The sequence below is a fragment of the Ostrea edulis genome, chromosome 9 (assembly GCF_947568905.1).
Source record: "Ostrea edulis chromosome 9, xbOstEdul1.1, whole genome shotgun sequence".
Taxonomy (NCBI): Eukaryota; Metazoa; Mollusca; class Bivalvia; order Ostreida; family Ostreidae; genus Ostrea; species Ostrea edulis.
The window spans coordinates 7,998,257-8,010,513 of NC_079172.1; the positions used below are offsets into that span (position 1 = coordinate 7,998,257).

A 12,257-nucleotide genomic window follows, 5' to 3' on the forward strand; every position below is an offset into this window, starting at 1 on the left:
GATAAACCAAAATACGCAATTATAGATGTTCTATTTATCTCATACGTCTTCTTCTCACTTAATTTCGAGATGATCCCCAGTATGGGAGAAACAGCTGATTGAATTTGTTTTGAATCCGTGTCTCAGGCTTCGTACTTATTAATCTTCTTTACGCGGGAAAAAAACTGCGTTTATAATCGATTCATGTACATATTACAAAGGGCAATTTTATAAAAGAAGCCACAGATGGAAAATCAATGAAAAATGTAGAAGGGATTATAGTGTATAATTGATAATGGTTTTGCCATTCCAACAGAATAAAAACTATTGACCGAGTATTTAATTTTTGACGTAGGCCTGACCTTCTGATAAAAGTTTGATGTCGCCATCTTTTTGAAATAAACACGTGTAACAACAATCAATGAAAATAATATTTTAATGCAGCGTTGTTAGAATGTTCAACAGTTTACAATGAAAAGTAGAAGTGTTTGTTTATTTGGATTTGAGAGCGAGAGAAAATCCTGAGCCTGAGGCACTTCAGTACGTCTGTTGAGATATATTACTTTCAATATGCCCCCCCCCCCCCCAAAAAAAAGAGACTGTGATTGTGAATGCTTGGTACCGCAACATGTCGAGGTACTTTCGATTAGGCCTGTCCAGTAGGCGGTTGATTCCTTGTTGATGATAATAGTGTATACATCTCTTTGTTTTCTTATCGTAATTTATGAGTAGGCCTTGTTTAAAGTAGGCTAGATATTGATCGATTTGACATTTCTATGGTCGATGACTTGCTTTATATGTCAGTGGGGGCAATATCATTTTAATTTTGCTATAAAAGAAATTCTAAATAAATACAAATTATACGCTTTATTTCATGCGTCAATATGCATAAACACAGAAATTATGTCATCCAAGCGGGGACAGTGTCAAAAGTAGTTCGGACCGGAAGTGCTTTCCCTTACCAAAATATAAGCCCTCTGGCACACAGTTGCTGCAAATTTGCAGCGCATTTGCGGCAAGTTTGCCGCAACTAGTTGCGGCACATTTGCCGCAAGTATACTTTTCGTATGCAAATTTTTCCTCTGGCACACAGTTTGTGGCACAGTTGCGGCACACACTTGCTGCACACTTCTTGCACAGTGTGCGGCATATTTGCCGCAAGTATACTTTTCGTATGCAAATTTTCCTCTGGCACACAGTTTGCAGCAAACTTGCGGCACACACTTGCTGCACACTTCTGGCACAGTGTGCGGCATATTTGCCGCAAGTATACTTTTCGTATGCAAATTTTCCTCTGGCACACAGTTTGCAGCAAACTTGCGGCACACTCTTGCTGCAGACTTCTGGCACACAGTTTGCGGCAAATTTGCGGCACACTTCTGGCACTGTCTGCTCGAAATTAAGGGATGCTATATAAACTGTCATTACAAAACAAAAACACAATAACAATTCAATTAATATAATTTCAAGAACAATGACATATCAAGTAATTAACATATTCAAAAATACTAAATTTTGAAAAATTTTTATTCAAAAACAGAAATGACCAGGTTCTTGTAAAATATGTTATCTATCATAGGAACAACAGTAGAAACATATACTGGGAAAATGACAAATTAAAGGTAGAATTTTTCAACAACAAAAAAGAGAGAGAGAGAGAAAAAAAAGAGAAGCATTTTTAAAATGTTACATGAATATCTTCAATGTGTTTAAAACATCTATAATGTACAGGGTCTGGAAAATGTTAAGTAAAAGCTGAGTTGGTTACATAAAGTACCATGCTTAAAAAATGACTAAGTTCAACTTCACCATGCACATGTAAATTTTTCAAAGAATGCCTGATCACTTCCGAAAAGACACATGCACATTTACAATGCTTCCATAACAGCTGTTCAAGGTCTGAAGGATGTCAAATAAATGCTGTAAAAAGGAGTTGATTACAAAAAATAGGTACCATCTATTCAAGAAATGCTTAAAAAAAATGACAAAGTTCAACTAAATGTAATTTTTTTGAAAAAAGTCTGATCACTTTCAAAAAAGACACATGCACATCTTCAATGTGTTCATAACTACTGTACAAAGTTTGAGGAATATCAATTTAGATGTGCATGAGTTGATCACACAAAATAGGTACCATCAATTCAAGAAATGCATAAAAATGACCAAGTTCAACTACACATAATTTTTTTTTTTTAAAAAGTCTAATCATTTTCAAAAAGATGCATGCACATCTTCAATGTGTTCATAACAACTGTACAAAGTTTAAGGAATGCCAAGTTAGAGGTGCATGAAGATTTGATTACACAAAATAGTTACTATCTATTCAAGAAATGCTTAAAAATGACTAAGTTCAACTACATATACATTTTTTTTTAAATGTCTGATCACTTTCAAAAACACATATGCACATTTTCAATGTGTTCAAAACAAATGTACACAGTTTGAGGAATGTCAAGTTAGAGGTATACGAGGAGTTGATTACACAAAATAGGTACTGTCGATTAAAGAAATGCTTAAAAATGACGAAGTTCAACTACATGTAAATTTTTCAAAAAATGTCTGATCACTTTCAAAAAGGCACATGCACATCTTCAATGTATCCCTAACAACTGTACAAAGTTTAAGGAACATCAAGTGAGAGGTGTGAAAGGAGTTGATTACACAAAGTAGGTACTATTACAGGGACGCTACTGTCGCTTGCCCACCACTGAGTCATTCACCATTTTATAAACTGTTTGCACATTATGCAACCCAACCAAAAATATAAAATATAATTATAACAAGATGTGAGAGAAAACTTAAAGAAACTGCAACAACTTCTAATCTACAAATATTGCATTGTGCAATGTTAAAAAGTTCTCGGTGAAGTCCCACCCTGGCCATGAGAGTACATTTTATTTGGAAACTGCTGCATAAAGAATTTCTTTCAAGATCCAAGAGAAAAATATCAACCCACAGTGGCACTTTTCTGACATAAGGTCAGGTTGTGATTTAAATAGATTTGTGAATTTTGGCCGTTTTAGATCAATCATGTCAAATGAAAGCTTTTAGAAAATAAAATCCTTCTTAAACTAGCAAGTGCTATATAAATGATGCTATAAATGCTAGAATTGTGTATACAATTAAGACAAAGGAGTTGACATGATCTTCTGTACATGTAATTAGAAGGAGGTCTATCATTTGCATAACATGACTGTGCATCAATAACAACAGGTTTCGGCAACATTTGCAGACAAGAATGAAATATATTCAAAATTCACACATGTAAACTATGCACTTTTCCTCAGAAAAATCTGGAGACAATCTACATTAATTTTAAAATCAATACTGTGAAGGACTTTATATTCTGATAAATTAATAGACTTGTGGGCACTTAATTATTAGGGAGAACACTAAACATTTACACAAGTTTCTCCATCATAGATGAACGGGAGAATAATAGGACTATCTCCATGCTGTCTGCACCTTAGAATCAAAAGCATGATTGAATTCTGGACCTTCTTCTAATCTTCCACTTGTTCAGTACTTGGTCATCACAATCACATATTGTCCGCAACAGCTCTACTGTCCCATCCATTTGTTGTGATAAACTGTAAATAGTTTTTCGGTTAAGACAGAGTGCCTTTACTCACAAATACATATAGCAGTCTCATCAGATTCACTTGGCAAGTGTGTATAAATTGAAATGTCATTCTTTTTTTCATTAGTGATTTATACACATTAATCCAGGCCTGCATGTTGGAACTCTAAGATATGGCAAGTTGAAGACAGCCTTATCAACACACCATCACAACTTCTGAATCTGCATGACTATCATGAAATATATTCTGAAAAAGATATAAAATTTTAAATAATTACGAGATACCATTGGCCCTCCTATTTATAAGTTTGCAAGGCATCTAACATAGAAGGAATCATTCTGGGGTGTGTACATGTAATTACTGTCACCCGACACCTGGGGCCACCGATTTTCAAAGCCGAGCAATAATCAATGTTGCGTTACAGCCCATTGGGCTAATAAATGCAATATCTGATGTACAACTGTTAATATCATGCTGACCCAACTTTACGTACAAATTAACTTTATTGCCAAGACAAGACCTTCAATCCATTTTAATAACGTATTAAATGCATTGATGTAGTGACAAAATTGAGATTCCGGAGGTCACATCCCTGATCATAATGCAGTTTAATTTTTCTAACTGGACATCTGGGTTCAAATCATAAGCATTTGAATAAAAAAATAATAATCAACCATTCATTAAAAAACACCATTTACTTAAACTAATTAAGTTTTGCAAATATCACCCGAGTAGAAAGTAAACAAAAAATAGCATAAGTATTACGGAAATAGGCCTAATTATTTGTTTGTTTTCCGGCCTTCCCCCCTCTCTCCATTTTTTTTAAAGTGCCTATATGGTCCTGTCTAAATGTATAAGAAAAAAATCCGCGAGGGCTACGATAATGCAACTAGAAGGAGTCTAATCTCATACAAAGGAAATTTAAAAAAAAAAATAATTCCACATAATTTCAAAGAATTGAATGAAGCATGTAAATTTATGAACGTAAACACCGACTTGCAAGATTTGACGCAACAACATACAATATGAGCGATGGTCAGTTTCGTTTTGAACAATATATTAGAGAGTTTATAACTATAAGATACACAGTAATTCACTTACTCAATGACTGGAAGATTCTCCTCAGAATATCTGCATCAACTGATTCAACTCCTGTTCTCGATTCATGTTCAAAATGTTGTTTACAGGTGTAGCGGTGATCGCGGTCGCTGGTGCTCAGGGTCGCTCTAAATATAGCGGTAGCCCTGTTGTTCGACGCTCGCATAATTCGACCCATAGGTAATTGTAAACATTTTATATGGTTGTAATCAGCAATTAGTGTGAAGTTTGGTGATGAAAAAAAAACCAAAAGACAATAAAACAATTGGTATTATTGAATTATTTTGTTTTAAAAACCAGAAAATGCTTTGGTTTTTTAATTCTACATCTGAAATTGTGATCGGCATATGAACTTCATTTATGCACATATTTTAATAAGAAGACGTGCATTTTAACTAATATATTAAATTATATAACTAGTGCAGCTCCTTTAGCAAAAAAAATCAACAGAAACTTACTAATAATTATTCATTTTACATGCAAGAATCATCGAGATCGGCATCCCACCAATGTCGTCCTGTACTCGAGCGTCGAGTCTCGACTGATTTGTATCATTATGATTATGATAACACCTTGAAAGTAAGATAGTGGTTTAAAAAGAAAAAGTAAATAATATTGTTTTTATTGTCTATGATTTAATTACTAGTATGAATAAATGCGAATCATGATCACACTGTACCAGTTTAATTCAAAACAAAGTTGTGACTCGAATTTCCTCTATTGTGTTTTTTAATATCGAAAAGCCATCAGCTATGTCAATGAAATATTTTTATGTAGGTGCTGAAATGCTTAGGTATTTAGTTTTAATTTTTTGCGCAATTACTTATGAATTATGAATTTAAAGCAGATTTTCGACATAGTTTGTGGTCAGAATAATCCAAGCCCCATGACTAATTTTCATTTGTAATTAAATGAGCACAAAGCACAACTAGCCAATCCAATAAACTTATCATGGTTATGTAACACTAACCTGACTAAGAAGATAGGTGCCTGTTTTTGACCGACTCAGGTTTACATTTCTAGGTAAACATCATATCTATAGATATATCTAGTGTTTTTCAATGATGACATCAGACATTCAGTATTTGAAAAGTGGATAATTTATGTTGAATTAATGTTAAGAATGGAGATGTGGAGTTCATATCCCATTAAAATAATTTACTTCACGTAGTTCAAAACACGTGAAATTAGTTTAAATTCATTTCTTTGAAAACATGCCAGAAGAAAATTTATACTAATGCAATAATCAATTATCTTTGGAATGAACAATATGAATTATTTACCCTGTGAAAAACGAATAGAGAACATCCTATATATTGGACATTCTCGAGCATACAGTAAAAATGTGCATAATCATTTGCATGAAATTTCTATATGGTAGAGCCTTGATATTTAGGGGTCAAAGGGCAAGTATTATGACATCATTTACTGATCCTTTTAATTCTTTCTGCATTAAATTTGTCAATTCTCCAAAACATCCCAATTTCCCTCATTGTGATACATTTTAATCTGTGATCCATTGCAATCAGTCTGTTGATTTTTTTGTTGGATTTGAATTGTACATTTTTTTCGAAGTAATCTGTAGAGTAGCATAATTTCATGTGAATTTGCAATTTTTGAGCTACGTCTGTTCTTTAATAACATCAGGTTGCACTCAAATACAGTGGCAAATCTATACTTTACTGTGGGGTTTGGGGGGAGGTTAACCCATTTAAAAAGAATGATTTAAAATGGTGCATTTTAATGCATTTCTTCCCTTCATTTGTAGTCACCACATCTTTTATATGTTTGGGTGTGGTAAAACAGAAAAGAAATATGCTGGTGTGACGTGTTGTCAGTATATTTTTCTGAATTAAAGTAACAGAAAAGCAGTTTTCGAAATTCGTTTAAAACTTAGTACAGACTGGGTTTATGCCAAAACTAGATGACATAGACCTCATCGAATTGACATAGATCGCAACATTGAAAAAAATAACACAAATTTAAAACATTTTTATTGACTTTTAAAGTACTTATAAAGCATATTTTCTTTCCATTTCCAAAAAAGTGTTCTCTTTTCCTCATAACGTTTATCAGACGTTGACTTGTGGGATAACTCAATTGCTTTAAACTAAGAAAATTAACATACACGTTTTGTTATATCCCAATTACAATTGTTATAGACCAGTGCCATTTGACATAGACTCGGTCTATGGTTAATTTCAAACACCAAGAAACATCCTAAAGGTCAGTTATAAAACAGCATCACGCATATTTGTAATATATCAACAAGTAATTTTGAAACAGTGCACTTTCTAATGTTGACTGTCTGGTATCACCCTCATCTTACTGGAGTTTGATAGGTTATATATCAAAATAGCAAAACCGGCTGAAACCTCAAGTGAACTTTTATGATCAACTGTTGTCTGTTGTCTGTCTAAACTTTTTACATTTTCTCCAGAACCACTAAGCCAATTTCAACCAAACTTGGCCCAAAGCATCCTTGGGTAAAGGGCTTTCAAGTTTGTTCAAATGAAGGGCCATGAGCCTTTCAAAGGGGGAGATAATCATAAAAATGCAAAAATAGGGTGGGTTTCATTTAAAAATCTTCGAGAACCACTGGGCCAAAAAAGCTAAAATTTACATTGAAGCTTCCTGGCATATTGCAGACTCAAATTTGTTCAAATCATGGCCCCCGGGTGTTGAATGGGACCACAGTAGGGGGTCAAAGTTTTACATACAAATATATAGAATAAATCTTTAAGAATCTTCTTCTCAAGAACCACTGAGCTAGAAAAGCAGAGATTTACATGAAAGCTTCCTGACATAGTTGCAGATTCAAGTTTGCTCAAATCATGGCCCCCGGGTGTTGAATGGGACACAATAGGGGATCAAAGTTTTACATACAAATACATAGGAAGAAACTGTAAAAATCTTTTTCTCAAGAACAGCAAAGTCATGATTATTCATAGTTATATGTAAGCATCTTCAAGTAGTGAAGCAGTTTGCTCAAATCTTAACCCTCCAGGGGTAAGTGAGGAACACAATTGGCAATGGGCACCGACGCTCATAATTAATTCAAAATAATTATTTTCCCCATTTTTTCTCTCCCGAATTCTGAAACTACACTTAAATTAGCTATTTCAAATCAAACCGCCACCCATTTGCACCTTGTGCAACTTTTACAGACTATACCCTAGTCAGTTCTGACAAAATATGAAACGGTCATTCTGAAGAGCGACCCCAGACACCGACGCTCATAATTAATTCAAAATAATTATTTTCCCCATTTTGTCTCTCCTGAATTCTGAAACTACACTTAAATTAGCTATTTCAAATCAAACCGCCACCCATTTGCACCTTGTGCAACTTTTACAGACCATACCCTAGTCAGTTCTGACAAAATATGAAACGGTCATTCTGAAGAGCGACCCCAGACACCGACGCTCATAATTAATTCAAAATAATTATTTTCCCCATTTTTTCTCTCCCGAATCCTGAAACTACACTTAAATTAGCTATTTCAAATCAAACCGCCACCCATTTGCACCTTGTGCAACTTTTACAGACCATACCCTAGTCAGTTCTGACAAAATATGAAACGGTCATTCTGAAGAGCGACCCCAGACACCGACGCTCATAATTAATTCAAAATAATTATTTTCCCCATTTTTTCTCTCCTAAATCTGTCCCACGAGAACAGTTCCAACTCCGCTGTCTTCTAGGACCTGCACCAGTTGTAGGACGTTTTCAGTCACCTTCTTAGGTTGTCCGTCAACGCTAATGTCGTTTCCACCGAGATGAATGAAAATTCGATCAGGGGAATACTGAAGCAGGTTTTGCAGGCAGGTTTGATTTGGCTCCTTTGCTGTCATGCCACCAACTCCAAAATATTTTATTCTCGGGTCTGCTTCGGTAGATCTTCCGAGACGCGAGACAAAAGACGATCCAAAGACAGCAGCTTTCATGATGATATTAAACAACTGGACGTCGATACCATGGCTTTTGTACATACTCGTGAAGCCAGTCCTGTCATATTGGCTGACTGCAAAGAATGAGATTCACTCAAAGTACTGCTCATTTTTACGTAGTTCCTTGTCATGAATTTGATATAAGAAAATTGTAATTTTATGATATATAAAAAATGATTCAAATAAATGTTCCTAATTAGAACCAGGATCATGAAAATATTTCAACTTTTAAAGTCATAATTAATATATACATTGTGCTGAAATTATGTACCTTTCAAACCATTTACAGCTTTACAAATTACAAAAAGACACGGCCAATATGACCATGGGCAAAAAGTTACAATAAGAAATTTTATGAAAGTAGGACAAAATGTCACAGGACAAAAAGTCACAATTTTATAAGAAAATAAGACCAAGTCACAATTAGAATTTTATGATAGTAGAACAAAATGTCATAGGACAAAAAGTCACAGTTTATAAGAAAATAAAAAACTATTGATTTTTTATATATATTTGAAAACATATCTGTTCTTTTTGTAAAGTTTAAGAAAATATATATGCAAATTTTATATTTTCTATGAGATTTTGATAATAATTATAAAATTGTTATTCCTTTTATCATATTTATTGTAAAATATCATTTTGATTTTTAAAAAGAGATTTCTTATTTCGATGAAATAAGCTTGATGATCATTTGGTTTAGTATACTACATATTACATGTAATGATTGTCAAAACAAAATCTGATGACAGAATTATGGTTGGCTTCCTTTTACTCCAGATCATTGTCAAAACAAGAAGTAAGTGAACTATCATATAATAATTGATATATAAACAAGTTAATAATTTTTCCTTTCTTATTATCTGATAATGAACATTTAATAATGAACTGAAGGTGCTAAATGTGGCAAAACAAACATCAATAATGATGACATGTATTCCCTTGTACCTCCTATCCACTGTAAGAAATGTCTGGTGTCTGAACAACAGCTTTAGTGAGCATTTGGGTACCACCTGTTATTATTATCTTAAAAGTATATATGGGGTCTCATTTGCTAAGTCATTTTTGTGACTTTTCTACATATTTTGTGACTTTCTGTCCAGTGACGTTTATCCTGTGACTTTTTGTCCGTATACCAAACATGAATCCTATTTTGACTAATTTCGTGAAACTGAAACGTGTCCTTTGTAAGCAATTATAGTTGGGGCATAAGTGAACAGATATACGTTGACCTTGACAATAAATATATAGATATTAGGTAAATAAAGACGAAAAAAGCCGCCAGACGTTAGTTTTGTTGTCTTATGGTTTTTATTGGGAATAAGAAGGATGGCACGATCCCTCATGCCTGCTGGTTCCTATACACGATCCTGCTATATGTACATGTATATAGAGTCTAGTTGGTTAAATTTTAACACAAAAAGAATTATCTCGTAATAGGAAAGTCTTCCACTTTTGTACAAAAACACCCAAAGTAAACCTCCAAGTTGTATACAGTAGATGTGTGGTTGTTCGCATATCGGAGATAATTTGAATTCAGATAATCAGAAAATATATTTGAAATAAAAGAGGGTGAGAGAAGAAACATACTATGCAAAATAGATAAATAAATAATAAAACAATGTTGAATATGTGCCTACGTATTGTTCGTAAATTGGGCGAGTGGTATTTGTACTTATGATTACGAAGATTGGTCACGGTAGAATAACCTGGTGTTATTTTATTTACAGGTAATTGTTTACACCTGCACGTTAATCCAAGTTTAAGGCGTCTAGCTGTGCCTTGTTCACACCTGTTGTCATGTGATTAAAATATAAAAGATGACTTAGGAATTGTTATGGAGATAACACTATTGTAAATATGCTTTGAATAAACAGCCATTGTTTTCAAGTTGTTTATTCGTTATTAGATATCTTAGACATAATTCAGAAATCTTATGCATTAAAATATCAATTTTGGAGTTGGATAATACAAGTTAATTTGTATCTTTCAAGTTATGATGTGCATACGAAACAGAAAACTGAGAAGGGGGTTTATTATTACTATGGATTTAAAACCAGTAGGGCACCGCTTCGAGTTAAATACCACGCATGCGCAGAAGCCGGTGATCCGAGTCGTTCTTTTCCCTATATATTCTATTAAGAGCGACCCTGAGCACCAGCGACCGCCACCACGGTTACACCGGTATAACATTATGGCGCCTGTCAATATCAACTTTCGCGCTCAGCATATATTGTGTGAATCCCACACCCGACGCATTGAACCCGATCTCTATTTACGATGCATAGAGCCGTAAAGCCCCATGAAGACCTACTTTGGTATACAGCTTAGATTATTCTAACTTAGTATGAATTAGCATTCCACAAACCAGAATAACGTACCTGGATAAAATCCTGATATGTAAATTATACATATAAAGGTGGATTTTTACCACTCTCATTTGATTAATTTCAACTCACAAACCCAGTATCTGAACTGTAATCAACAGATATACATGTAAATAAAGAAAAGAAATCTCTCTCTCTCTCTCTCTCTCTCTCTCTCTCTCCATTTATTTAGATATTAAAAAAAATTTCTTCACATTTTTTTCTAATTAACTATTACCCTTTGAACATCTACAATTCACATGATGCTATATCAAAGGAAAACCATTGTAAAGTACTATGCAACCCTGTCAATGTAGTTCATGCTAGAAGGTTTTTTGAATTTTTTACATGAATGTTTTGAATTCCGCACCAAAAGTAGAGTGCTATAACTACATTTAATTTTTACATGAATGTTTTGAATTGCGCTCCAAAAGTAGAGTGCTATAACTACATTTAATTTATGTAATATGCAATACTAAATTGTATACATAGTCTAATATCACAGGTACATATCAAATATATACTTGTATTTACATATATGTAAATGAACTGTTAGTAATTAGTTTATTGTCATTATATATCTCATATTGTGTAACATGATTGTATGCCAACATGCTTAGTTAATCAATAAATAATTGAAATGATTAGATTAAAATTCAGATACCTGTGCACTTACTTTAAAGGGGCATTAGCTGTGAAAGTGATGGCAACTATTTTTTTCTCAAAATCTCTCGATGATATTGAAATACATATTGATGACTAATAAGAACATTTATTTTTTATTATGTACAAAAACAAGAAAATTAATCGTAATAAAACTATGTTAGATAACCGCTTTTAATGTAAAGAAATATATATACGGAAGAAGTATTCACTGCACCCCAATTAAATCATTTCTCAAATATAAACAAAAACAACAAATACATTTTGCTGACAGCATGCAAAGGTAACTAGAGAAGAATTATACTGTCTCGCAAGACAATAATATTCGATCACCAAAATCACATTCTTTTTCAAGATGTTAAAAGGTGTTTGAAATAATTAAATACAAGTGTAATTATTACTTTAATATATAATATCTATTATAGGGCAACTTTCATTGAATTCAATATTTGGTGACAAAATGACCGCTAATTCCCATTAAGACAAGAATAAAGATCGATGGAAGGGGGTGCGAGAAATGTTGCATATGTTCTATTATAGAAAATGTTGTGATGGATATATATTGATATGGCTCTTTTATTCTAAATATTCAAGAAAAAGTCGTGAACTTTGGTACCCTT

The 12,257-nt window shown here is 33.4% G+C and overlaps 1 long non-coding RNA gene across 1 annotated transcript; it reads right to left on the reverse strand.

Annotated features, from left to right (window-relative positions):
* Positions 1–1,422: 1,422 nt before the first annotated feature.
* On the reverse strand, positions 1,423–11,411 carry LOC130050022 (uncharacterized). The gene is made up of 2 exons (XR_008798403.1): positions 4,662–11,411; positions 1,423–3,806 (listed from the first exon to the last, which is right to left on the reverse strand). It is a non-coding gene; the product is annotated as an uncharacterized LOC130050022 (long non-coding RNA).
* Positions 11,412–12,257: the final 846 nt, after the last annotated feature.